Genomic DNA, 24,831 nt, shown 5'->3' with positions numbered 1-24,831 from the left:
CCCACCTAATTATGTATTATTTCTAACTCTACCTGTCTCTCTCAGTCCTCTGTCCACTTTGTTTCTACTTTTTAATACTACGACTTGGTGTTCAACCCCTGCCGAATTCGGTTAAACACTTTCCCATAGCACTAGTTAAACTGCCCGCAAGGATATCCATCTCAAACAGGTCCCTTCTGCCACAGAACTGGTCCCAATGTTGCAGGAATCTGAAGCCCTCCTTCCTGCACCATGTCACTAGCCACGCATTTAAGCGCCTTGGAACATTTTACTACGTTAAAGGCGCAATATAAATAAATTTATTATTATTAACCTGTCATATCCTCCTATTTCTACTCTCACTAGCATGTGGCATTGGGAGTAATCCAGAGATTACTACTTTGGGATGCTACTTTTTAACTTCCTCCCTAGTTCCTTAAACTCTGATTGCAGGACCTCAATCCACTTCCTCCTTACGTCGTTGATTCTGACATGGGCCACGACTTCTGGCTCTTCCCCTTCCCCCTGCAGAATGTTCTGCACCCTCTCTGTGATGTCTCTTATCCTGGCACCAGGAAGGCAACATACCATATGTCGACGGTAGCAGAACTGCATATCTGTCCCCCTGACTATCGAATCCCCAGTTATTACTACATTTCTACACTTTCCTGTTCCCCCTGTGCAGTCCTTCGCCTCACGGTACCAGGCTTGGGATGGCACTCCTTTGACTCTCCGTTTTCTGTTAGTTAGCCAATCCTCTATCCATACTAATATATTACCCCCAACCCTGTGAGCTTTTATCTTATGCAGTAACCTCTTATGTGGCACCTTATCGAATGCCTTCTGGAAATCCAAATACACCACATCCACTGGTTCCCCCTTATCCACTCTGCTCATTACATCCTCAAAGAACTCCAGCAAATTTGTCAAACATGATTTCCCTTTCATAAAACCATGCTGACTCTGCTTAATTGAATCATGCTTTTCCAAATGTCCTGCTACTGCTTCCTTAATAATGGACTCCAGCATTTTTCTCAACGACAGAGGTTAGGCTAACTGGTCTATGGTTTCCTGCTTTTTGTCTGCCTCCTTTTTTTAAATAGGGGCGTTACATTTGCAGTTTTCCAATCTGCTGAGACCGCCCCAGAAGCCAGGGAATTTTGGTAGATTACAACCAATGCATCCACTATCTCTGCAGCCACTTATTTTAAGACCCTAGGATGTAAGCCATCGGGTCCAGGGGACTTGTCTGCCTTTAGTCCCATTATTTTACCTAGTACTACTTCATTAGTGATAGTGATTGTATTAAGTTCCTCCCTTCCTATAGCCCCTTGATTGTCCATTATTGGAATGTTTTTAGTGTCTTCTACCGTGAAGACCGATACAAAATATTTGTTCAACGTCTCTGCCATCTCCCTATTCTCCATTATTAATTCCCCAGTCTCATCCTCCAGGGGATCAACATTTACTTTAGCCACTCTTTTCCTTTTTATGTGCCTGTAGAAACTCTTACTATCTGTTTTTATATTTTGTGCTAGTTTACTTTCAGAATCTATCTTCCCTCTCAATCATTTTTTTAGTCATTCTCTGCTGGCTTTTAAAAATTTCCCAATCCTCTGGCCTCCCACTAGTCTTGGCCACATTGTATGCCTTTGTTTTCAATTTGATACCCTCCCTTATGTCCTTAGTTAGCCATGGATGGTTATCCCTTCTCTTACAGTCTTTCCTTCTCATTGGGATATATTTTTGTTGCGAGTTATGAAATATCTCATTAAGTAACTGCAGGCAATTTATCAACACGCACCGATTGTCTCCGCCACTGTTTGGTGAGGGTTGCTGTGTCCTCCAGGCTCTTGTTAAACTTTTTGTCATGTATCTTACATTATTATATATAACTGTATCCCAACATGCTATACATGACTGTAATAAGATATGACCTGTAACCACCAGCATACCAATTTTAACCAATAAGGGAATTAAGGGTTATGGGGAGCGGGCAGGTAAGTGGAGCTGAGTCCACGGCCAGATCAGCCATGATCTTTTTGAATGGCGGAGCAGGCTCGAGGGGCTAGATGGCCTCCTCCTGTTCCTAATTCTTATGTTCTTATGTTCTTATGTCTGCTCATCAACCGCCCATTCCTTCGTCTATTTTCCCAGTCCACTTTAGCCAACTCTGTCCTCATACCTTTGAGGTATCCTTTATTTAAGCTTAGGACCCTGGTTTGAGAACAAACTTTCTCACCCTCCAACTGAATTTGAAATTCAACCATATTATGGTTATAGTACATGTTTTCATAATAAATTAAATTTAACTTAAAGGCACTCCCCTTTAATAAAAGGAATATTGATTGACTCATCTTAAAAAATGTTGATTGTTGCACTGTCATGGAGATGCTTAAACCTGGGGGCCAAATTTGGTCAAGGCCTCTGCTTGCCCAAGTGCCGCCAATGGCCACCGAGATACCGGATGGTACTTTTGGCGAGGTTTTCGTCGCCGAGATCCCTCACAGGTCAGCGGGCAGCAAACCACCGACATATGCCACCAATCTGGGCGGCAGCGGGCAGGAGGTCTCATTCTCGGCAGCAGAGGCGCTTGCCGCCCAAGTGCCGCTGAGGATGGAGTCGGATCCACAGAGGGTCGAAGACCTAAAAATAAAAATGATCAACATAAAAAAAAACATCTGAGGACCTTCAGGGGCCCCCATCCAGGTAAGTACCTGTAAAGAAATAATTTAAAAACATTTCACTTACCTTTTTTACAGGATCTTGACACTTACCGTTGAGGACAGAGCAGCCTCCATGCAGCGGTCCACCATCATCCTGCCGTCGACTCCAGCCGACTCCCGCCTGCATCAATCTGGCATCTCGGCGGGCGGGAGTCTACTTACACGCATCGGCCTTCCGCTGACGTCGGCGGGCGCTTCCCGGCGGCTCTTCCCTCCCGTCCACTCCAGGCCACGTCGAAAGTGGCACTGGATGGTTCAAGCAGAGGAATGTCGGCAGCAGTGGGCGGTAAGTTGATCAATTTTGGCCCCATAGTGTCTCTCCGTGATAGGCTGCTCTAGTCATACGTCTGATGAGAAGCATTACCATGCACCCCAGAAGGAGCTCCACAGCAAAGACTGTGGGCCACGATTACAAAACAGCCCACCAGTTGCCCTTGGCACCAAATATGGAGCTTGGCTGGGAGGATTGAATGGTAAGAAAATGCAGGTAAGAAAATTAATATATTTTTAAAGAAACATCATTCTGCCAGTATCTTCTTCCATAAAATGGGGCAGTGCTTTGAATATAAAATGTTCTTCCTTGACTTTATTTCTCCTTTAATCTGGTAACATGTAGCGGAAGGAAATGTGAATCGCTAAGTCTCAAAAAATCTGATCCAGCTCTGTTGTCTGCACTTTATTTTAAGAAAATCAAGCCAAGGCTCACTGTGTAAAACAACATTAAGGTTGAAAACAGTAATAATGAAGATGGGGAGGGTAATAAACTAATGCTGCTGATCAGCAACTCATAGAAACCACCTGACTTATATTTCCATTCTGCGCTGCTCCAACTCTGACCTCTTGCGCATCCCTGACTTCCTTTGCCCCACCATTGGCGGCCGTGCCTTCAGCTGCCTAGGCCCTAAGCTCTGAAATTCCCTCCCTCAACCTCTCAGCCTCTCGAGTTCTCATCTTCTTTACACCCTCCTTAAAACCTACCTCTTTGTCCAAACTTTTGATCACCTGTCCTAATATCGCCTTATGAGGCTCGGTGTCAGTTTTCTTTGTCTGATTACTCTCCTGTGAAAAACCTTGGTAAAATTTGCTACATAAGTGTCAGCTGTGGCTCAGTTGGTAGCATACTCCACCTCTGAGTCAGAAGGTTGTGGGTTCAAAGTCCCACTCCAGGAACTTGAGCACATAAATTTAGGCTGATACACCAGTGCAGTATTGAGAGAGTGCTGCACTGTCAGAGGTGCTGTATTTCGGATGAGACATTAAACTGAGGCCCTATCTGTCCTCTCAAATGAGCGGCTGTTGAGCAGCGAGCGGAGATGGAGCGAGGAGAGGCCTATAAAGGCCCAGCGGGAGTCCGGGGATCGGCGGCAGTCCAGCAGCGGCTAGAGGTGGAGCGAGGAGCGGCCTATAAAGGACCAACGGCAGTCCGGGGTCGGCGGCAGTGTGGGCGCAGCGGCTGGAGGTGGAGCGAGGAGCGGGCTCTGAAGGACCAGTGGAAATCCGGGGTCGGCAGCAGTTGGGGCGCAGCGGCCGGAGGAGGAGCTAGCTGCAGCTGGGTCAGAACTAAGAAAGAAGTAAAAAGTAATCAAAGGGTGACGTCACAGCCAAGAGGCTAAGTGATTGGCTGGTTGAGTGGTGAGTAGTTTTCTTTTATTTATCTTTCTTCTTGTTCTTAGCAGTAAGGAACCTTGTCATTGTTGCCAAATTAAGTAATCTAAGGGTTACGTCATTGCAGAAGAGCCCAGACCCATGTCATGCTCCTCCTGTGCTATGTGGGAAGACAGGGACGCTTCCAGTGTCTCTGACGACTACATGTGCAGGAAGTGCATCCAGCTGCAGCTCCTGAAGACCGCATTGCAGCACTGGAGCTGCGGAGCTGCGCATGGATTCATTCTGGAGCATCCGCGATGCTGAGGATGTCATGAATAGCACGTTTAGTGAGTTGGTCACACCGCAGGTAAAGGTTACTCAGGCAGATAGCGAATGGGTGACCATCAGGACGAGCAGTGGAAGGAAGGTAGTGCAGGGGTCCCCTGCGGGCATCTCCCTCCAAAATAGATACATCACCTTGGGTATTGTTGGGGGAGATGACTCATCAGGGGAAGACAGCAGCAGCCAAGTCCATGGCACCAGGAGTGGCTCTGCTGCACAGGAGGGCAGCAAAAAGAGTGGGAGAGCTATAGTGATAGGGGATTCTATTATAAGGGGAATAGACAGGCATTTCTGCGGCCGCAAACGAGACTCCAGGATGGTATGTTGCCTCCCTGGTGCAATGGTCAAGGATGTCTCGGAGTGGCTGCAGCGCATTCTGGAGGGAGAGGGTGAACAGCCAGCTGTCGTGGTACATATAGGTACCAACAATATAGGTAAGAAATGGAATGAGGTCCTACAAGCTGAGTTTAGGGAGCTTGGAGCTAAATTGAAAAGTAGGACCTCAAAGGTAGTAATCTCAGGATTGCTACCAGTGCCACGTGCTGGTCAGAGTAGGAATGACAGGATAGCTAAGATGAATACCTGGCTTGAGGAGTGGTGCAGGAGGGAGGGCTTCAAATTCCTGGGACATTGGAACCGGTTCTGGGGGAGGTGGGACCAGTACAAACCGGACAGTCTGCACCTGCACAGAATCGGAACCAATGTCCTAGGGGGAGTATTTGTAAGTGCTGTTGGGGAGGGGTTAAACGAATATGGCAGGGAGATGGGAACCTATGGAGGAAGACAGAGGGAAGTAAAATGGGGGCAGAAGCAAAAGATAGAAAGAAGAAAAGTAAAAATGGAGGGCAGAGAAACCCAAGGCAAAAATGAAAAAGGGCCACGTTACAGCAAAATTCTAAAGGGGCAAAGTATGTTAAAAAGACAAGCCTGAAGGCTCTCTGCCTCAATGCGGGGAGTATTCGTAATAAGGTGGGCGAATTAACTGCGCAAGCAGCTATTAATGAATATGAAATAATTGGGATTACGGAGACATGGCTCCAGGGTGACCAAGGTTGGGAACTCAACATCCAGGGGTATTCAACATTCAGGAAGGATAGACAGAAAGGAAAAGGAGGTGCGGTAGCATTGCTGGTTAAAGAGGAAATTAACGCAATAGTAAGGAAGGACATAGCTCGGATGATGTGGAATCTGTATGGATAGAGCTGTGGAATATCAAAGGGCAGAAAACGCTAGTGGGAGTTGTGCACAGACCACCAAACAGTAGTAGTGAGGTTGGGGACAGCATCAAACAAGAAATTAGGGATGCGTGCAATAAAGGTACTGCAGTTATCATGGGCGACTTTAATCTACATATAGATTGGGCTAACCAAACTGGTAGCAATATGGTGGAGGAGGATTTCCTGGAGTGTATAGGGATGGTTTTCTAGACCAATATGTCGAGGAACCAACTAGAGGGCTGGCTATCCTAGACTGGGTAATGTGTAATGAGAAAGGACTAATTAGCAATCTTGTTGTGCGAGGCCCCTTGCGGAAGAGTGACCATAATATGGTAGAATTCTTTATTAAGATGGAGAGTGACACAGTTAATTCAGAGACTAGGATCCTGAACTTAAGGAAAGGTAACTTCGATGGTATGAGACATGAATTGCCTAGAATAGACTGGCAAATGGTTCTTAAAGGGTTGACGGTGGATAGGCAATGGAAAACATTTAAAGATCACATGGATGAACTTCAACAATTGTACATCGCTGTCTGGAGTAAAAATAAAACGGGGAAGGTGGCTCAACCGTGGCTAACAAGGAAAATTAAGAATAGTGTTAAATCCAAGGAAGAGGCATATAAATTGTCCAGAAAAAGTAGCAAACCTGAGGACTGGGAGAAATTTAGAATTCAGCAGAGGAGGACAAAGGGTTTAATTAGGAGGGGGAAAATAGAGTATGAGAGTAAGCTTGCTGGGAACATAAAACTGACTGCAAAAGCTTCTATACATATGTGAAGAGAAAAAGATTAGTGAAGACAAACATAGGTTCCTTGCAGTCAGAATCAGGTGAATTTATAATGGGGAACAAAGAAATGGCAGAACAATTGAACAAATACTTTGGTTCTGTCTTCACGAAGGAAGACACATATAACCTTCCAGAAATACTTGGGGACCGAGGGTCTAGCTTAAGAAGGAACTGAAGGAAATCCTTATTAGTCAAAAAATTGTGCTAGGGAAATTGATGGGATTGAAGGCCGATAAATCCCCAGGGCCTGATAGTCTGCATCCCAGAGTACTTAAGGAAGTGGCCCTAGAAATAGTGGATGCATTGGTGATCATTTTTCAACAGTCTATCGACTCTGGATCAGTTCCTATGAACTGGAGGGTAGCTAATGTAACACCACTTTTTAAAAAAGGAGGGAGAGATTACGGTGAATTATAGACCGGTTGGCCTGACATCAGTAGTGGGGAAAATGTTGGAATCAATTATTAAAGATGAAATAGCAGCGCATTTGGAAAGCAGTGACAGGATCGGTCCAAGTCAGCATGGATTTATGAAAGGGAAATCATGCTTAACAAATCTTCTGGAATTTTTTGAGGATGTAACTAGTAGAGTGGACAAGGGAGAACCAGTGGATGTGGTGTATTTGGACTTTAAAAAAGCTATTGACAAGGTCCCACACAAGAGATTGGTGTGCAAAATTAAAGCACATGGTGTTGGGGGTAATGTATTGATGTGGATAGAGAACTGGTTGGCAGACAGGAAGCAGAGAGTAGTGATAAACGGGTCCTTCTCAGAATGGCAGGCAGAGACAAGTGAGGTGTCACAGGGCTCAGTGCTGGGACCCCAGCTATTCACAATATACATCAATGATTAAGATGAAGGAATTAAGTGTAATATCTCCAAGTTTGCAGTGACACTAAGCTGGGTAGCGGTGTGAAAGGCAGCCGTTTCCCTGATTGGCTCTCCATTTTCACATAACCTATTGTTGATTGGTCCCCTTGGAGGATAAGCAACACCCTGAAGTTCCCCTGGAATGCGTAACTGGGACCGCTCAGCCCACGTTCTGAGTGACTTTCCAATCTGTAATTCGATCCATTTTGACTTCAGAAGCCACAGAATATAGATCTCCCCAAAAGCCACCAATTTCCAGCCGAAGTCCATTATCCCAGCACAAGTGCTGCCTCCGCCAGCTAAAGTCCTTTACCCCAGTACATGTGCTGCCTCCCCCAGCCAAGTGCCAGCCAAAGTCCCTTACCCCAGCGCAAGTGCATCCATCCCCCAGCTGAAGTCCCTTATACCAGCGCAAGTGCTGCCTCCGCCACCTAAAGACCCTTACCCCAGCACATGTGCTGCCTCCCACAGCCGAAGTCCCTTACCCCAGCGCAAGTGCATCGCTCCCACAGCTGAAGTCCGTTACCCAACCGCAAGACCTTACCCCGCCCCATAGATGGGGCATTGTGTGTGGATTGTTAACAGGTTTATCGGTTATGAAGTGAATAGTGACAGTGTCGTGACTTCTGGATTTCATCCACCAAAACGATGTCCCTTGTAACACATGCACTGAGCTTGCACGCACCAAGGGGTTGGAAGAACGTGATCTGTCTTCCCATCGTTCCCTCTCTCCCCTCCGATCTCCCCCCCGCAACTGTGCCTCTCCGCCTCTTCCCCCCCCCAAACTCTCTCTCTTCTCCCCCAAGTTCTCTCTCTCTCTCCCTCTTCCCTCCCTCAAGCTTGCTCTCTCTCTCACCATTCCCAGGCTCTCTCTCTCTCTCGCTCCCCAAGCTCTCTCTCTCTCCCCCCAAGCTCTCTCTCTCTCTCTCCCGCCAAACTTTCTCTCTCCCCAAGCTCTCTCTCTCTCTCTCCCGCCAAGCTTTCTCTCTCCCCAAGCTCTCTCTCCCCCCAAGCTCTCTCTCTCTCTCTCTCTCCCCCCAAGCTCTCTCTCTCTCTCTCTCTCCCGCCAAGTTTTCTCTCTCCCCAAGCTCTCTCTCTCTCTCTCTCCCGCCAAGCTTTCTCTCTCCCCAAGCTCTCTCTCCCCCCAAGCTCTCTCTCTCTCTCTCTCCCACCAAGCTTTCTCTCTCCCCAAGCTCTCTCTCCCCGCAAGCTCTCTCTCTCTCTCTCTCTCCCACCAAGCTGTCTCTACCCCCCAAGCTCTCTCTCTCTCCACCCACCCCCCAAAACTCTCTCCCTTCTCCCTCTCACCGCTATCCCCGCTTCCCACTCACCCCACTGCCCCGCTCTCGCTCCTCCTCCCCCCAAGCAGCCGCTTGTGACACTGCGGGTGACTCGAGACTCGCCGATGCAGGTGGCTCGGGGGCGACTTGGGGCTCGGCGCTGCGGGAGCCTCAGGACTCGGCGCTACAGGTAGCTCGAGGCCCGCGGCCCACTCGGGGCTTGTGGCGCTTCGGGTGGCTTGGGGTCCGCTCGGGGCTCGGTGCTGCGGGTGGCTCGGCGCTGCGGGTGGCTCGGCGCTGCGGGTGGCTCGGCGCTGCAGGTGGCTTGGCGCTGCGGGTGGCTCGGTGCTGCAGGTGGCTCGGCGCTGCAGGTGGCTCGGAGGCTCGACGGATATGTTCGGCTGCTCGGGCCTCAAGGCTGCTGCTGGATGGATCAGTTGCAAAGTGGCGTTTGACGCATGTGCAGAAAGGGGTTAGTGGGAATTGCGCTGGGCGAGGGCGGGGGGAGGGGGGGAGGCGGGGAGGCGGAGTTGGTGATATTTGTCCTCATTCTCGCTTCTGCGCATGTGCCAGGAGACACATGTGCAGAGGGGAGACTTACTACAAATAGTTACTCCAAATATTTATACCTTAATCAGCCATGAACTCATTGAATGGCGGTGCAGGCTTGAAGGGCCGAATGGCCTATTCCTGCACCTATTTTCTCTGTTTCTATGTTTCTATAACAAAAACAGATTATCTGGTGATTATCACATTGCTGTTTGTGGGAGTTTGCTGTGCGCAAGTTGGCTGCCGCATTTCCCACAGTACAACAGTGACTACACTCCAAAAGTACTTCATCGGCTGTAAAGTGATTTGAGACATCCGGTGGTCGTGAAAGGCGCTATATAAAATGCAAGTGTTGCTCTCTTTTTATAATAGGTTCCGATCTGCTTCGTCAGTTTCACACCCAGGTGACAAGTTGGAAATTACTCCTGAGGTTTATTTGGAAGTAGTGATTAGGTGACACCAAGCTTAGATTTTAAAAGCCTGAGTTCAGCTATTATGAGGATCTCAAAACTAATTCATGAATCATCTTTCAATGCCGCACATGCATGCTATCACTTTAGAATTTCTAAATAATATTTGTGTTCATCCAAAACAAAATTTCTTGAAAATATTTATAGAGCCCTCATTTGTTTTGAATAAAACCAATCTACCAATAAATAGGTCTCTGTATATTTTTAGATGTATCATTGCAGTTCAAAGTTGTTTTCACAACTGAAGGATAAACATCATTCTACTTCCAATCGTTTGCCCCACAGAGAGGCATGAATACCATGTGAAATCTTATCCGGCATGTGTGGCGATGAATGGCAGATGCTGTTTCTCAATGAATCTCTGAGACAGAAAGAAAGACTTACATTTATATAGCGCCTTTCATAACCTTGCGATGTCTCAAAGCGCTTTACAGCCAATTAAGTACTTTTAAGTACAATTAAGTACTTTTGAAATGTAGTCCTGTTGTGATGTAGGGAAACATGACACCAAATTTGTGCCCAGTAAGGTCCCACACACAGCAATGAGCTAATGGCCAGATAATCTGTTTTTCAGGGATATTCGTTGAGGGTTAAATATTGGCAAGACACCAGGGAGAACTCTCCTGCTGTTCTTTGAAATAATGCCATGGGATTTTTTATGTCCACCTAAGAGGGAAGACAGGACTTCGGTTTAACGTCTCATCCAAAATACGGCATCCCCCTATCCTAAAGGGCTGTGAACGCTGAATCATTGAGTATATTCACAGCTGACAGAGATTTTTGGACTCTAGGGAAATCAAGTATTATGGGCTCAGGCAGCAAAGTTGAGTTGAATTCGAAGATCAGCCATGATCATACTGAATGGCAGAGCAGGCTCAAAGGACTTACTCCTGTTCCTAATTCTTCTGTTCTTATGTGCCCTGACAGTGCAGCACTCCCTCAGTTCTGGCATTGGCGTGTCAGCCTGGATTATGTGTTCACATTATAATTCATGACAGAGAAACATGCTGAAACAGAGAGAGATAAAGATATATACATATACACACAGAGAGAACTTAACAATATCCTATAGCAAAGTATAGCATTTGGAAACATAGCAACATCTCATATATAAGATTCTTGCAAGAATTTGTTTGCATAGATAGGTGTTAACACTCTGAGGTAGAAATGAGGAATACGAAACTGAGAGATGCACTGCAGCAACTTGCCAAGGCTTCTTCCATAGCTCCTCCCAAACCTGCGACCTCTACCACCTAGAAAGACAAGGGCAGAGGCGCATGGGAACATCACCACTTCCTAGTTCCCCTTCAAGGCACACCCCTTCCTGCCTTGGAAATATATCGCCGCTCCTTCTTCATCACTGGGTCAAAATCCTGGAACTCCGCCACCTAACAGCACTGTGGGAGTATCTTCACCACCGGACTGCAGCATTTCAGGAAGCTGGTTTGCCACCACCTACTCAAAGGTAATTAGGGATGGGCAATAAATGCTGGCTTTGCCAGCGACACCGACAACCCATGAATGATAAAAAAGTGCTCCATTATGAGAGGTTCCATCCTTAAGATGAGGCATTAAACTAGGATCAAGTAAATCTGTTTCAGTGATTCAAGATGATACTTAAGATCCCATGGCAATATTTGAAGAGAAAATGGATATTCAAACTAATGTCCTGGGCAACATTGCTATCTCAACTAGTATCACTAAGAACAGCTCAACAGGTCAGTCATCACACAGCTGTTTCTGGGATGTTGCTGCTTGCATTTCAAAGAGTAATTCATGTATTGTGTGTTTTGAAATGAAATACAAGTTTTATTTAATTTAATTAAATCCGTTTTAAGACAAAATCAGGTTTAGATGATGTTGCTTGAAATACTTGATTATGTTATATGTATCTATTACTGTATATATTTAATTTAGAGCAAAGATTGCATTGTTCTCCTGATGAGTAAGATATTAGCTATATGCAATTATTTCTATTCCATATATGGTCACAGCAAACACGCTGAATTTTCAGGCTCCAACAGTTGCCTTCCCTTCACCTTCCTATCAGGCACAATCTTGTACTAAACAACACGCATTCTCCTAGCAACCACACTGCCACCACCACACAGGAGACCAAAACCAACCAATTAAAGCAGTTTCTGTAGCCACAGCCATGACAACAAGGACAGAACCAATAATTTCCTTATCTGCTTTGAACATATATTTCACCTTCTATGATATTATGATGTTACTGCATGTTGCATCAACTTAATCTGCCTCTTTTGAATTCAAAATTTAAAACCTAGACTAAACAAAAAAACATTTATTTATGTTTGTGCAAACAGAAAACATATGGGGGTGGGGGTGGTGAGTGTTAATTGGGTGCAATATTTGTACACGAGGTGGATCAAACATCATAATATAGAAGTAAATATCAAGTGCAATTGTGTTGTCAAGTCTATTTGTTGCAAAGATATAACATTCATCTGATCCCTATTGTCTACCTTCAACATAAATATTTTGAACCATTTCTGCAGTTATCACGGTGACCTCTCTAAAAGAATAGTAGGACTTGTAAAAGTCTCAGCACTCTGAGTGAAAGTGTCCACCACAGAATGGCAGCTGGGGAATGGTATCCTGCCTATATTGTTGGAGCATTTTAAGCTTCTATACTCTACTGACCCAGAACTTACTGCCAAAATAACAGCGATTTTAATGTGCACGCCGTTATTATTAATGTGTAAATTGTCCAGCAACATGAAGCAAGGAAGAGATATCTCATGAATTGCAAATCGCCACAAATTGCTGGACAATTTGTGCTGCTCCATCATTAGCCTTGTGAAAATAGCAGCACACCTTCAACCTCTCCATGAGTTTCATGAAATTGCTGCACTTGTGCATTAATTGCCCTTTAAACTCAGCGCAGAAAGTTAGTGCTCATACTTTTTCAATTAAGAGATTTATGTTCCTGCAATGCCACTCAAACTCTCTGACCCAAAAAGGGAACAATTTAAACTGTGGAATCTCATTCCTTCAGGTAGTAAATTGTTAGAGAATTTATAAGTTTAAAATTTTTATATTTTGTCTTACTTTTTCTTTTTGTCCCTTTTCCACGCTCTCAATCCAATGTTTCTTTCCCTCTCCTTATTTATTTTTCTCTACCTGACCTGACTCTAATTCACCCTATTTCCATTATTCCTCTGTTTCTTTCTCAATCCTTAAACCTTATTGGTTAAGGAGATAGACTGTTGGTCCCATCATTCATCAAGGTCCTAGGTGCCCCGTTGCCCTGGCCACGCGGTTACCAGCTTGCACTTCCAGCAAAGTACAGGGCAAAAGTTTTTGAGCTGAAGAGTAAGGGAAAAAGTCTAACTAACATGGCATGCCGCGAGAAGCCCCGCTTCAGCAAATTCTGGGCCAATATACTTATATTCTGGTTGACTCTGGAAGATTAATTAAATCTGATTGTGAGGCACAAGCAGATGAATGCCCTCTCCCCACACACACACCCACAGAAGCACTTAATATTTCAGGCTCTGAATGTAAATGGATCTCCAAGGTTGGACTTGTGTTGAGAAGAGGGTCGCCCACAGTGGCCCATACATGCACATATTGTGCTTTCTGCTCCATGCAGTTCTTAACCACAGATTTGGACAGCATCTTTGAATCTGTTAAAATTCTACAATGAAGGCAAAATATTGCAGATGCTGGAAACCTGAAAATAAAAACAGAAAGTGCTGGGAACATTCAGCAAGTCAGGCAGCTTCTGTAAAGAAAGGAAAATATCATATCAGACATAGCCCTTTATCGGAATCAGAAGACATTACAGATGAGCAGTTTATAAGTTGGAACAGAATGAGGGGAAGGGGGGAAAAGCAGAACATTTACACACAAAGAAAGAGAAAGAATGAACTGTAAAGTGGTTCGGTGGAGAACAGGAGATGGTTAACTGACAGAAGTTATAATAGTATTTGACAATAGGAGACATTATGAGAGAAATGAGAAATAAAAGACACAAAGGATGTAGGAATAGTTAAAGCAAGTTGGAGAGGGAAAGCATGAAAAACAGGCAAAGCGGAATAGTCTCCAGTACCCTAGGGGTCTGATGGAAGAAATAGGCAAGTCAACACCAGGGGTGCAGACCACCCTACCAGTGGTGTACCAATGGGGAATCCCCATCCTAACCATCTACCTGCTTCCACCCCCATCCCCGGATGCACCATTGCTTCTCGGGATGAGGTAGCGAGTGGGTTGGTGCTTGGAATGGCAATCCCCCATTGGACACTGCCTGCAGAGTGTTCTGCACCCAAGAAAACATCTTGGATTTGATTATGATTAATAGGAATGATGAAATCTCCAACACAAAGTTGGCTGAGGCTTTATTAATATGATTACATTTGACTTTGCAATGACTGGTAAGATTATAAAAACACAAACAAAATTGCCAAATTTTAAGAAGACCCTTGTGGGTGCTTGTGAAGTCCTGTCAGAGTGGGCCTGGTAGGTTTGAATATTGCTAGGGGTAGTGGAGGAGCCATGGAGTTCCTTCAAGGAGGTGATTTTGAATACAATGGACCAATGTGTACTCTTGCAAAGCTTAAAGGCACTCCTGCCTGGTTGAACAGGACTACCAACCAACTCAAAGAAGAAAGAAAAGGCATTTAAGGCTATGAAGAGAAATGGCACAGAATTAGAATGGATTCAATATCAAAAGGCATGCCAGTAGTATAAAGAAAGCATCCGAATGGTACCAAAAAATCTCAATTGAATGTGGCAAGACGTGAAGAATATTAATAAAAAGATTTTTTAGTTATATTAAGAGAAAGGAAAATGAGGGATGGAGGAGGGCCACTGAACGTGGGATCAGATGAAGGTGTGCAAAAGAACTAAATAAATCTTTGCCTCAGTTTCTACCAAAAAGACAGGTAACTTACTTGATCTGGAAAGGGAGCTAGAATGCTCTGCAGAGTTAAGTTATGACAATATTCACATTACTACCAGCATGGTTGTCGAACAGCTGTGCAAACATAAGATGAATAAATCTCAGGTGCCGGATAAGATACATCTGGGATTCTTAAGGAACTAAGGAAGGAAATTGTAGAAACTCTGGCAAAAATCTTCCAGAAATCATTGAATACTGGAGAGGTGCCTGCCAAGCTAGGTACATCTTATTCCTAGTTATAACAAAGGAAGCAAAAGTGACCCAGGGAATTGCAGACCAGTGACTTTCATGTACGTTGTGGGTAAAGTTATGGAAACCCTTATTCAAAATAAGATCGTGGAGCATGAGTTCCCCCCACCCCGGTCAGATAGGTTAAAATTACTCCCCATTATTCAGTGAGTGAGTGGTAAATCCATGAATCCATGAAGCAGGTTCTCTCAGGAGGCAGTGGAAGTCGATAGTGTTGATTCTTCCAAATGCAAATTTGATAGATTTCTTTCAGAAAATAATAGTTTGCGATACAGTATGAGTTATTTAAGACATGGCATATGGTAAGCGTAGCGTGTTTGGGAGGAACAGCAGGATTTGGGGTTATGGGCCCCGATATTTACAGGGAGGTGGGGAGGGTGCAGAGCAAGGCCAGAGACATGATGGCCCTGCCGATCTTAACGATTTCTACAATCTAGCCTACGATTGGGGCTAGGATGGGTGGTCGGCAATCAAGTGGTTGGCAGTTGGATGGAGGGGGAGGTTGGTGAACTGGGCTGTGTGGGGGAGGCTGGAAATTGGGACTAGGGCAGGCCAAAAGCACTTTAAGGGGCAGGGGAACACTCCTGCTTCTCCTAGCCCTCGAGGAGTACTGAGCTACTTACCTTGTGGAGCCGCCAGCTCCTGCCTCCGTTTCACTGCCACTTTCCCAATGCCTGGGAAACCCATGCAGCCACAGTTAATTTCAAATCAGACTCCCAATGCACTGTTGGTTGTCCGATTTAAATGTTAATTAAGCACTCCGCCACTCCACGGTGGGACACTCGGACGCCCCGATATCTGCTGTCGTAAAAATGGCAGGCCACATGCACAGAGGGTTGGAGTCGTGCTCTGCTCATTTCACTTTTTAACCCCCCCCCCCCCACAACCGTCTCCCGCCCATCATGGGGGCGGGGTGGGGGGGGCGGGGGGAGGAGGTAATATTGAGGCCCTGGTTTCCACGACTGGAGGTTGTTCCTCGACTCATGTCCGGGTCTATTGTAGACTACCTGATGGAGATTGATTTCTATGATTAGTCAACAACTCCATTATCATTGTACCAAGGGACTACCAGGATGTAGAAGGCAAACTAGATGGACCTTGGTGTTTTTTTTGTCTTGCAATTCCTATGTTCCTTTGTTCAATACTTAAAACATAAAGGTAGTCAGTTCCTAAGAGATTAAGACATCCTACTTGGAAAATATTTCTTACACAATTCAATAAGCTGCGAGACTTGTGAATAAAACAAGTTTCTCCAATGCAATGACATGATTGCTCCCAGGGAATTCAAATTCACAGGTAAACTGAATTTGAGTAGCGAGAGAGTATCTTTATTTCAATAGAAGTATTTCATGTCAAAGATGTTAATATTGAGATATTAATGATCTTCATCCCAAGCATATGCCTTGATGAACCAGCCATTAATGACAATGCATTAGTGTACTTTCCCTGGTCTGCATAAGCACATTCATTAATACTTCAGAGACAGACTGCCCACCAACCCAACAGATTTTACCGAATTAGTTTATGTAAAGAAAGGAGAGCCAATTCTTACTGAAAATATGAATGAACCTGGTCAGTTTTGTGTATTAGCAACTCCTGATCCAGATGCAAAAGCTATGGCTAGCTGATAGTAATTTTTAAATTACATATATCCAGTCTATCCAAAGTCAAAAAAGTACAGATATCTGTAAAACATTACAACATTTCTGTTGTTACAAGCAATGAGGATCATCGCACCAATTGCAGATTTTTTTTTAAACGATATACTGTAGAAATAGTAAAACTGTGGTTTGTAAGGCTCTCTTCTGTCAGGAGGTAATTTCAGATGAGATGACAGTTTAATAAAGTTTCATCAGCTGAACTACTTTAGACTGAGATCAATAAGAGACGCTCCTGAAATCTGCAATAGTCACAATGCTTGTGTTGGCATCATGTGCAACCATGTGCTTAATGGTATATACCTAAATGCAAGGAGTATAGTGAACAAGGCAGATGAGCTGAGAGCACAGATAGACACGTGGAAGTGTGGTGGACAGAAAATTGCGGGCTCGCCGGGTGCATACGAAGTGCGAATGCACCCGGCGAGGCCTCACAAAAGCCAGTTCTCGGGGTGCAATGTGCATGCACCAAGAACTGGTCTTTCCAATCTGTCAAAATTTCTTCTACGCATCCCCGCAGGAAGGACGTTCGTGCGTCAGAGATTGGGCTATTTGCCCAACTCATGCCCAGCAAATGTCCTTTAAACCTTTACACCTGGTAAAAGCAGGCTTATAGCTTACTTTTACCACCGTAACTTTTAAAACATAGAAAAATTAAATGTAATCACTCATATTTATATTAACAAACCTGTCCATTAAGGACAATTTATTTAAATATATTTTTTTTCTAAAACATTTAATTACATTTAATTTCAATTAATTTTAAATATATGAGGTGTTTTATTTATTTATTATGATGTGTTTCTTGTTTTAGGGGGTTATTCTCATTGATAGTAATAGGAGCCCGTACAAACAGAGCTCCCATTTTTATCAATGAGAATACGAGATAGTAATTGGTGGTCCAGGCCCACGTGATTCCAACATAGACAAGTCCCCGTGCGCTGCGCAGCGAGTGCAGGCCTCAGACCGGAATCCTATGTTCCTCCGGGACCAAAAGGTAGTTTCGTAGATTTTTTTCTGGTCAGAGGCGTACGTACGAAGGAAGCCTCAAACCACAATTTGCGGCCCAATATCTTACGATTACAGAAACATGACTGAAAGAGGGGCAGGAATGGCAGCTCAACGTTCCTGGTTTTCAGACAAGATAGAGAGGGGGTTCAAAAAGGAGGGAGGCGTGGCAATATTGGTTAAAGAAACAATTACAGCTGTGAGAAGGGATGATATGTTAGAAGGATCATCAAATGAGGCTATGTGGGTTGAACAAAAGAACAAAAAAGGGGCAATCACATTGCTGGGAGAGTACTATAGACTCCTGAACAGTTTGAGGGAGATAGAAGAGTAAATTTGTCGACAAATTTCTGACAAGTGCAAAAACAATAATAATAATGGGGGATTTCAATTACCCTTCTATTAACTGGCATACAATCTGTGTAAAAGATATAGAGGGTACATAATTTCTAAATTGCATTCAGGAGGACTTTTTTAGTCAGTACGTAGCAAGCCCAACAGCGGGGCAGCTCTGGATTTATTTTTAGAGAATTAAGCTGGGCAGGTGGAAGGAGTATCACTGGGAGAGCATTTTTGTGGTAGTGATCATAATTCAGTTCATTTTAGCATAATAATGGATAAAGACAAAGATAAAACAGGAGTAAAGGTTCTAAATCGGGGAAGGTCAATTTTACCAGGTTGAGAAGTGATTTAGCAAAAGTGGACTGGAAACAGCTACTTGGAGGCAAATCAGTGTCAGAACAGTGGGAGACATTCAAGAGGGAGATACAAGGGGTTCAGGGTAAACATGTTCCCACAAAGAAAAATGGTAGAACTGCCAAATTTAGAGCTCCCTGGATGACACGGTGCATACAGGGTAAGATAAGGCAAAAAAGGGAAGCTTCTATCAGACATCGAGAGCTCAATACTGCAGAAAGCTGAGAAGAGTATAGAAAGTGTAGGGGTGAAATTAAAAAGGAAATTAGGAAAGCAAATCGAGGGCATGACAAAGTACTGGCAAGTAGAATCAAAGAAAACCCAAAGGTGTTTTATAATCACATAAAGAGCAAGAGGATAACTAAGGAAAGAATAGGGCCAATTCGGGACCAAAATAGTAACCTATGTGTGGAGGCAGAGGATGTGGGTAAGGTACTTAATGAATACATTGCAGCTGTCATCACAAAAGAGGGGGACGATGCCGATGTTGAAGTTAAGGAGGAAGAGAGTGAAATATTGGATGGGATGAACATAGTAAGAAAGGAAGTACTAAGGGATTTAGCATCTTTGAAAGTAGATAAATCGCCAAGACCGGTTAAATATATCCGAGGCTATTAAAAGAAGCAAGGGAGGAAATTGCAGAGGCTCTGACCATTATTTTCCAATCCTCCCTGGCTACAGGAATGGGGCCAAAGGATTGGAGAACTGCTAACATTGTACCCTTGTTTAAAAAGGGAGGAAGGGATAAACCAAGTAATTACAGGCCAGTTAGTTTAATCTCGGTGATGGGCAAATTATTGGAATTAATTCTGAGGGACAGTATAAACCTTCATTTAGAAAGACACATATTAATCAAGGAGAGTCAGCATGGATTTGTTAAGGGAAAGTCGTGTCCGGCTAACTTGATTGCATTTTTTGAGGAGGTAACAAGGAGGGTTGATGAGGGCAATGCGTTTGATGTAGTCTACATGGATTTTAGCAAGGCTTTTGACAAGGTCCCACATGGCAGGCTGATCAAAAATGTAAAAGCCCATGGGATCCAAGGGAGAGTGGCCAATTGGATCTAAAATTGGTTCAGTGGCAGGAAGCAAAGGGTAGTGGTTGACGGGTGTTTTTGAGACTGGAAGGCTGCTTCCAGTGAGGTTCCACAGGGCTCAGTACTCGGTCCCTTGCTTTTTGTAATATATATTAATGAATTAGACTTAAATGTAGGGGGCACAATAAAGAAGTTTGCTGATGATACTAAAATTGGCCGCGTGGTTGTCAGTGAGGAGGAATGCTATAGACTGCAGGAAGATATCGATCGACTGGTCAGTTAGGCAGAAAAGTGGAAAATGCAAGTGTGAGGTAATGCATTTGGGGAGGTGCAACAAGGCAAGGAAATATAGAATGAATGGGAGGATACTGAGAGGTGTGGAGGAACAGAGGGACCTTGGAGTTGTATGTCCACGGATCCTTAAAGGTAGGAGGACAGGTCGATAAGTTAGTTAAAAAGGCATACGGATGCTTTCCTTTATTAGCTGAGGCACAGAATATAAGAGCAGGGCAGTTATGTTAGACATGCATGCAACACTAATTGCCTAACACAGCTTGAGTACGGCGTACAGCTCTAGTCACCACATTACAGGAGGGATATAATTGCACTAGAGAGGGTACAGAGGAGATTTACGAGGACGTTGCCAGGACTGGAAAATTTTAGTTATGAGGAAAGATTGGATAGGCTGGGGTTGTTTTCTTCAGAACTGCGGAGGCTGAGGGGAGATAATATTATGAGGGGCCTAGATAGAGTGGATAAGAAGGACCTATTTCCCTTAGCAGAAGGGTCAATAATCAGGGGGCATAGATTTAATGTAGTTAGTAGAAGGATTAGAGGGGAGATGAGGAAAACCCTTTTCACCCAGAGGGTGGTGGAGGTCTGGAATTCACTGCATGAAAGGGCGGTAGAGGCAGAAACCCTCATCATATTTAAAAAGTACTTGTATATGCACTTGAAGTGCCGTAACCTACAAGGCTATGGCCAAGAGCTACGGAAAGTGGGATTAGGCTGGATAGCTCTTAGTCAGCCGGCATGGACATGATGGGCCGACTGGACTCCTTCTGTGCTGTAAGTTTCTATGATTCTATGAACAAACAGTAAGACTTGTGAAAAAAACAGATTTGCCAAAAAATATTGAAGCTGGTTTGCACACATCTTAAGGCAAAGCACTACACGTAACTAAAGCAAAGGACAAAAAATTTACTAAACTTGCTATTGTTAGCATTTCAGAACCTGTACACAGAGGCTGATAATGCAATGTCTATAAATTCGTGTTCGCCGCGAAAGTCAGCGGCAACAGGAGTTAACGGCTGCTGAAAATGGCCACAATGCTAAGAAGAATAAATTCATCTGGGGGGCTGGAGATAGGTGGCGCTGTGCCGACATTCTGTGCAACGCCCTCCTGGTGGCGTTAGTGGAGACCTGCGAGGCGAAGTTCCCGTCTTGAAGTGGCATTCGAGGGTTGCACGGCCTCTGGGAGCGAGGCTGTGCAGCTCACTAGGCATTGTGGGCAGTTAAAAGGGCTATGAATTAAACGGACAATACACTCAGGATGGATACAAATTAATATGCAGTTTCAAAAAAAAAATTTACATTATAAAGAAGTACCAAATGTGATTCTCCAGCTCTTAAAGCTTAATTCCCTTCCAAACCTGAAAAAATGGGAAAAGTACTTCACCACTAACACAAATGGTTTAGCAAGCCTGGGAAGGGGTACCCAGGGTCTCGCACGCAGCATTCCAGCTTTGTTCAGGGGGGCAACACTGAAGAGGGGTCCTCTACCCACAGGGGCTAGGAGGCCCTCCAGAAAAAAGGATGTGGGACTACATCACTGAGGCTGTCACTGCCAGCAGTGTTGTCCCCACCACCTGGCGGTAGTGCCCAAAGAAGCTCCATTATCTCCGACCAATGGTCAAGGTCAGTGAATGTTTCTTCAAAAGCCGTCTTCTACCAACTCCACACTGCTCAATCCATCCCCAATCACTCACCTACCAACAATCTGCACAAATCACGAGGCACATCTCCCATTCCTAGCCTCACCTCACCCCTTGGCAAGAGTATGGCTGAACCCTTGGCCAACGGTGGGGCTGAAAGGATACAAGATGCTGGTATCCTCATACGTTATCCTCCTTCTGGCATACACCTCTTGCTTTCCCACCCTCCCCTCGCCACAACTCCACCCTTGTACCTTGCTCATTTTACACACTCAAGAAATGCAGTCTGTCCAGCCAGCGGGTGACCAAGAAGGAGAGGAGAGCCAAGAAGAAGAAGAAGAAGAAACATCATCACTTGATTTGATACTCCCAGCCACCAGCTCCTCAAGGTCAACCAGCGAGGCCATTTTCAGTGCCCCCACTAAAAATCAGCATGTTCCACCAGCCATGCTGTAGCCATTGGGTGACATCAGTAGGATAAGCAAAGGCACACACAAGACACTAAGAGAATGCATAAGGATAATGAGTTGATTTTTTGATGTCATATTGCATGGATAGTTGGATTGGAAGGTTCGCCTTGTGGTGGCTTTTATTTCTGTATTGTGGCCAAGGGGACACTGTAATGGTCAGTAACAGAGGGAAGGTAAAATGTGGGACAAATGTGGAAAGGGGAATTGGGGTTGTGGTCACAGGTACCATAGGCAGATAATTCCATCCCAGATATCCTGGCCGGAAAGGGACAGTCTGGTTGCATCCTTCCTTTTATTTCTTCCTCTTCTGTTCCTTCCTCTTCTGTGTCTTCCTCTTCCCTCCGCAAACAGATGCTGTAAATCTGAAATGATGGCATAAAGCACTGGAAATGCTCAGCTGGTCAGGCAGCATCTCAACCTGAGACGTGAACTCTGTGGGGGCTAAATTACCCTGCATCCTGCTTGGGGCGCACAATTTGGATTAAGTGAAGATTAAGGGCCCGGCGAGATGAGCTGCTAAATCTTGCTGAATTGGGCACTTAGAAAGAGAAAAAGTTGCAGGGCGGTATTGGAGGTGGGAATGGCCTTCTCGGGGTGCTGCCGGGGTGTTAGTGTGGCGGTAGCAGGGCGCGATGCGCAGCACAACGCACACGTGCGGCATTGTGCTGACGTGTCACAACATCCCTCCCGTTCTTTTAAAGGGGAAGGCCGTTGTGAACTCTGCAGCTGCTTTCGTGGCGCCGACTGGGCCACAAGGAAGGGTTTCGGCCAAGCCAGCTGCACAAGACCCTCCCCTTTAAGGGTCGCTTGGGTGCCCCAGTGTGGCAGCTTTGTGGCCCGTGGGGCAACTACCCCCGCGGGGCACAAAGGGGATCGGCGTGGGGTGATAAGGAGTTGGCACACACGGCAATTATGTCATCGCAGTGTGCGCCCCTGCCCAGGAAGAAAAGTACGGGGTGCGGTGTAAACCTGTTTTCGCCCACAGAATCTTGGGGGAAATTCCAGGGGAGGGGCGCTCTGGTCATTGTGCCCAGACAATAAAAAATTAGCATCGCGTTAGCACCTCCCGAAGGTGCTAACGGGCCTTTCCCAAAGGGACAATTCCCCCCCCTGTATCTCTCCATGGATGTTGCTTGACCTGCTGAGTCTTTGCAATATTTTCTGTCTTTTCAGAGGCCTTTCTTTACTATCCGAGGCCATGCAAGTGTCCAGCAGCATTCCCTACACACTTAAAAATATTTTAACATCTATTGCAACAAGCCACTACTTCAATAAAATCACAAAAAAAATCCAAAAGCTTAATTCCAAGCATACCTGTAAGATGGATATGTCCCTTTAAGAGGTGCTGACATCGCCACTGTCAGCCTGCTTGCACGCCAGGTTCAGGGGATCAGCACGGACCAGGGATTGTGACCTTACCCATTGAAGTCGCAGAGGGAGAATCACTAAACAAAGACAATTTCTTTTGAATTTTGAGTCTTGCTTTGTGGGGTGCTGTAGTGTTTGGTGAAGTTTTGCACATGTGGACTGGCAGTTGGTGAATTAGATACTGTAACATTTTATTGTAACTTTCGGGTCCCGAGTGTACGGACAGAAACTATTTTTGATCCAGCCGATACAAGGCACCTGGAGTTAGGGGGATGGTTTTCTGTCCTCACTGATCTACATTGCCTATCCGTCCACCAACACCTCTGTAGTGTCTCTGCACCTTGTTACAAACTCACACGAGGCATGTATATATCAGTTCACGGTCACTCTGTGATCTTCACTTTATTCCCAGGACCAAGGAGTGCTGACCCTGTGTGGGACCTCCCCTTTTATACCTGGAAACCCAGGTGAGGAATGTCTCCCGCAAGCTCACCCCCTGTGGTCGGGGTGTGCATTTCAAGGGTACAGGTACAGTGTGCATGAGTTACAGTTACATAACTATTGTCATTGCAAGATGGTGAAATACATGACATCACCTCCCCCTTAGGTCTTTTAGTTTCAGAGGTTAAGTCTTTCAGGTGGTCGACGCTCTCTCCTGGAGCGCCGCAGTTGTGGCTCTGGTGGCTGAGCCTCAGCACGCGTCTCTGTCACTTGAGGTGATTCCGGCCTGTCCGGGCTGGCCGCAGGGACTGTGCATGCTGAGGGCTGTCTTTGTTGCTCGTACGCTGGCAGTGGTGTGGGTGCTATCTCATCATGCTCTTCTTCCAGTTCCTCCGTGTCTATGCTGAACCTTATCTTTACTTGGTCCAAGTGTTTGCGGCATATCTGCCCACTGTTTAGTCTGACCCTGTTTTCTTCTTTGCCAATTATGGTGCCCTCAAGCCATTTGGGTCCCAAAGCATGGTTAAGAACAAATACCGGGTCCTCTATTTCTATACACCTCTCCCTTGAGCCTTGATCATGGAGCTCGGTTTGGGACTGGCGCTTGCCCTCAACAATGTCTGCCAGGGCTGGGTGAATGAGGGACAGCCGCGTCTTGAGCGTGCGTTTCATGAGGAGTTCCGCTGGTGGGACTCCCGTGAGCGAGTGCGGCCGGGACCTGTTGGCCAGCATGAGACGCGATAGGTGGTACTGAAGGGAGGGTCCTTGGATGCGTAGCATGCCCTGCTTTATGACTTGGACCGCCCGTTCCACCTGGCCATTGGAAGCCGGCTTGAATGGCGCTGTCCGGACGTGCTTGATCCCATTGCCCGACATAAACTCCTGGAATTCATAGTTGGTAAAACACGGGCCATTGTCGCTGACCAGGATTCCGGCAAGCCGTGGGTCACGAAAACCGTACGCAGACTCTCCACAGTGATGGATGTCGTGCACGAGTTCAATATGATGCACTCAATCCACTTTGAGTATACATCGACAACGATCAGGAACATTTTCCCCATGAACGGGCCCGCATAGTCTACGTGAATACAGGGCCATGGGCTGAGTGGAGCCTCCCTGGGGGCATTGCCCAGCTGGGCACACGTCGTGCACCTGCGAACCCAGTGTTCCAGGTTGGAATCAATCCCCGGCCACCATACATGAAGGCAATGGCCTTCATTAACATGATGCAAGGGTAC

At 45.5% G+C, this 24,831-nt stretch overlaps 1 protein-coding gene across 3 annotated transcripts in view; it reads right to left on the bottom strand.

Moving 5' to 3' along the window:
- tanc2a (tetratricopeptide repeat, ankyrin repeat and coiled-coil containing 2a) overlaps positions 1-23,203 on the bottom strand; it is a 1,120,879-nt gene extending 1,097,676 nt beyond the window's left edge. For all 3 annotated transcript variants that reach the window (XM_070864738.1, XM_070864743.1, XM_070864740.1), the window contains exon 1: positions 23,099-23,203. The gene's annotated coding sequence lies outside the window, so the exon portion shown is untranslated. The remainder of the gene's footprint in view (positions 1-23,098) is intronic.
- Positions 23,204-24,831: the final 1,628 nt, after the last annotated feature.

This window comes from Pristiophorus japonicus, chromosome 21, assembly GCF_044704955.1.
Source record: "Pristiophorus japonicus isolate sPriJap1 chromosome 21, sPriJap1.hap1, whole genome shotgun sequence".
NCBI classification, from domain to species: Eukaryota; Metazoa; Chordata; class Chondrichthyes; family Pristiophoridae; genus Pristiophorus; species Pristiophorus japonicus.
Note: the sequence above shows the minus strand (reverse complement) of the source record. Positions and strands in the feature narration are given on the sequence as shown.